The sequence below is a fragment of the Mus pahari genome, chromosome 10 (genome assembly GCF_900095145.1).
Source record: "Mus pahari chromosome 10, PAHARI_EIJ_v1.1, whole genome shotgun sequence".
NCBI lineage: Eukaryota > Metazoa > Chordata > Mammalia > Rodentia > Muridae > Mus > Mus pahari.
Window position 1 is genome coordinate 38921268 of NC_034599.1, and position 4425 is coordinate 38925692.

Consider the following 4425-nt stretch of genomic DNA (forward strand, 5'->3'; position numbering starts at 1 on the left):
TGAGTTCCAGGACAGCCAGGGCTACACAGAGAAAAAACCCTGTCTCGAAAAATGGGCGGGCCCCAGGCAGGAGGCAGGGAAAGCCCTGGGGAGGGCTGGGCTGAATCCCAGGGCTGGGCTCTCCTCCCCACTCTGCCTCGTCTCACCAAGTGAGCTCTGATTCTATGACAGAAACAAACAGGACCCTCTCCGCATGTGGAACAAAGAGCTTCGGACATGGGAGCATGGTGGCCTCCCCTGAGGTGCTCCTAGAGACAAAGCTTCAGGGGCAGGGCTGCAAGATCCCAAGCTCCTCAAAGCTTCACAGTGATGAATGGCCACGCCCCACTCCATGCCCTCACTCATCCACTGCAGTGGGTGCAGAGACCGGGTGCCTGGGGTAATAGTGACAGAGGCTTGCAGAGGAATCTGGCCTGCAGCTGCAGTGGGGGGGGGAGGGACAGCCCAGTCACACAACTAGACCCACCTCACCAGTGACACTGCGCGCGCGCACACACACACACACACCGTCTTCTGCTACAGAGAAGTGAAGCATCTTCTCTGGTAACGAGATTTATCCAACCCCCCCCTCCACCCCCCAACAAGATGAGCAGAGAAGCCCTCCCTACAGGGAAAACTAAAGCAAGAGTGACTTCCTATGACGTAGTGGAGGCAGAGACAGATTCCCCAAGAAGATTGTGACTTTACTCTGTCCCCAGAGGTTTCCTCTCTCTATACTGGAGGAAGAGGCCGGGTTTAAGTAATGAAAAGTGGATTCCCTTACATGACATTCTTCTGGGAGACGTCCCCAAACCCTTGGTATTAAGAGCACTCAACTGATTGGTCTTGGCTTTTCTGGAGGCTCCAGGATCAAGACAGGATCAGGACCCAGCTAATTAGGAAGGCTCCCCACAGCCCTTCTTGGAGGTCAGAGGCTGTCCCCAAAGCCTAAGCTGCTGGTGTTCTGCCCTGTGCCCTATTCCTTTGTCCTCAAAGCTCAATACATGACAATCCCCCAGCTAAAGATCTATCGTCTAGGTTTTAGAAGATCAGCCATCCCTTGATCTCATTAGAGGATTTGATCCAGGGCTCCTGTCTACCCAAGTCCACGGATGTTCTAGCCTCCCACATAAAATGGTGCAGCATTCACACAGAGCCCACACAATCCTCCTGCGCCCCTCAAGACACCTTTAGAGTACGTGTAACACTGGTTACGGTTGGGTGGCAGGGAAAGAGTTGTCACGGTGCATTGTTTCAAGGGTGATGGCAGGGAAGAGTCTGCATGCGTTCAGTATAGAGGTCAGCTTCGCTTTCTAGCTCTGTGTGGAAGTACCTGAGAGAACCGTGATGTGAGAGAACCGTGATGGAAGGGAGGGTGCTGTGGCTCTTGGTTTCAGACTTCCACCTGCTCCGTCTCTAGGCCGTCAGAGGGACCAAATGCCACAGAGTGGGGGAAGGCTGCTTCCTTACGGTCAGGAAGCCAGGGCTGTCACAGTGTGCCTTTCCAGGACATAGCCCAGTGACCCACTTACTCTAGCCAAGCCACAGCTCCTGACAGCCCATCAGCTGTGAACTTCTCAAAGATCTTTGTGAGGTTAGTGTACACTGGCCTCTCCGTAGCACCAGGGACCAGATCTCCAACACAAGTCCACGGAGGTCAGCTCCAAAGCATGGCCAATACCTTGTTTTCTGTCTTAAGGCAGAGTTTCCTTACCCCTTACGCAGCAGGGAATTCCCTGACTTAGTTACTCAAGTGTTGAGAGTACAGTGGAAAATAATCACACTCAGCTACAATTATTTCTGAATATTTTCCTTATTGTTTACATACTCATCTCTATTTGGTGAGGTGGGGCAGCACACCTGTGAAGGTCAGAGGATGGCATGCAAGACTTGGTTGTCTCCTTCCACCATGTGGGGTCCAGACAGCAGACTCAGGGTTCCATGCACAAGCACCTCTACCCATTGCACCATCTCACCATTCTCCCTTGGCAATCATAGATATGGAGAGCTTATGGTGTAGAGCATTAGAACAGGTGGGACCTCAGCAATCATTTCTCCCACCCCCAAATGAGGAAACTGGGGTCTGGGCACCTAACTGTGGTGAGAACACCTTACATTGTGTGTACTGGCTAGTTTTGTGTCAACTTGACACAGCTGGAGTTATCACAGAGAAAGGAGCTTTAGTTGGGGAAATGCCTCCATGAGATCCAACTGTAAGGCATTTTCTCAATAAGTGATCAAGGGGGGAGGTCCCCTTGTGGGTGGTGCCATCTCTGGNCTGGNAGTCTTGGGTTCTATAAGAGAGCAGGCTGAGCAAGCCAGNGGANGCAAGCCAGNAAAGAACATCCCTCCANNNCNNNTGTGGTGGCACACACCTTTAATCCCAGCACTCGGGAGGCAGAGGCAGGCGGATTTCTGAGTTCGAGGCCAGCCTNGTCTACANAGTGAGTTCCAGGTCAGCCAGAGCTATACAGAGAAACCCTGTCTCGAAAAAAACAAAAACAAAAACAAAAACAAAAACAAAAACAAAAAAAAAGAACATCCCTCCATAACCTCCATCAGCTCCTGCTTCCTGACCTGCTTGAGTTCCAGTCCTGACTTCCTTGGTGATGAACAGCCATGTGGAAGTGTAAGCCGAATAAACCCTTTCCTCCCCAACCTGCTTCCTGGTCATGATGTTTTGTCCAGGAATACAAACCCTGACTAAGACAATGTGTGTGCTGTTTGAAGTCACAAAGTGATCAGAAACTTCAATGACAGCTTGACGGACAGCATCACCAAGGACCAGGTCCTGCTCAGAACACTTTACAGGATCAGCCCTGGAGGCATTAGCATTACAGTCATCACCCAGAGACACTGGAGAATGAAGAACAGACAAAGTTGTCCAAAGTCACAGCATCAGCTGGTTAGAAGCTGGTCTTCTAACACCAGCCAGGCTGTCCCAAAGGCCATGCACTCCTCTAACCTCTTGGCCGTCCTGCCCTTTGCTAGCCACTACCACCATAAAAACTAAAGACAGGTAGAGCATGTAAAAGTTGGTAGAGTGCTTGCCTAGCCACAAAATCTGGGGTTCAGTCCCCAGCACAGCATAAACCAGACATGATGCTATATGATTAAACCCAAGATTCTAGTGCTTGGGAAGCAGAGGCAGAAAGATCAGAAGTTCAAGGCCATCCTCAGCTCAGCTACATCGAATATTTGAGGACAGCCTGGGATACATGAGACATGAGTGTGGGAAGGAGCCTGGAGGGAGGAGAGGAGGCTAACAGGGTCAGAGAGGTGAGCAGTTATGATAGTCAGAATGTAGCTTCTATGGGTATGAAATTGTCAAAGAACAAAGTCAATATAAGTAGGGGAGGAAGGCAAAGAATAAAGGGAAGGTACAGTGAGTGACTCATGTCTATAATCCCAGGACTGAGGAGGCTGAGGCAGGCTGAGGCAGGAGGATTGCCATGAGTTCAAGGTCAGCCTGGGCTATATAATGTGTTCAAAGCCAGACCACTACCTAGGGAGACTCTGGGGGGGAAAAGTGTGTGTGTGTGTGTGTGTCTGTCTGTCTGACTGTCTGTCTGTCTCTGTGTCTCTATGTGTATATCCGTGTGTGTGTGTATCTCTGTGTGTGTGTATGTATGTATGTATCTGTGTGCGTACACACTAAGGATAGACATAGGGCATTACGTACCATACTCTTGGGAGGGGAATGAGGGCCCCATAAATGTTTCTGTTACTGACAAAACAGTAAGTGCCCCAGGCAGACAGATACAGCCTGAGCTTGTGAGAACCATATTTAATATCAAATTGAGTTATGAGAAGCAGGCAGGGATGATGAAGAAAGATTTCTTGGAAAAGATGGTATCGGGTGATGTTGTGAAACAGAAGTGACCTGAGAAAATGGCAGCGCTCACAGAGCTAGGGCAGAGCAAAGCCTACGTAAGCATGTCAGCAGCAGGCAAGGACTCGAGTGACAAGATGCTCTGGACTTCTGAAAGGGGACCCTGTGTCCTATAATCTCCATTGCCCCCTGGACAGGTAAGCAAGAGACAGGTCTGCCCAACCTGATTAACTAAGATCATCCCAAGGGCAGGGATGGCTAACATCCTCCCCAAAGTTACATAGTGATGAGTGGCAGACACAGAGCTGGGACCCAGGCCTGCGGCTCCAAGCCAAGTGCTCCCTGAGCTGCACCCGCTGAGCACACGAGAAAGAGCAGGCATTCCTGAGAACTAGGGGATTTCATGGACGAACACACAAGGCAGGGTCTTGAAATAACTGTGTTCATTTGTTCATTCACTCATGCTTTCTGTAAATTATCCCACTCCCTCTATCCTTCATTCTTCCTTAAAAACACTCAATAAATATTTGAGGTAATCCAAGGATAATGGCTTATGCCTGTAACCCAACACTCAGACTGAAAAAGGGGGGTTTCTGTAAGTACGAGAGAGAGAG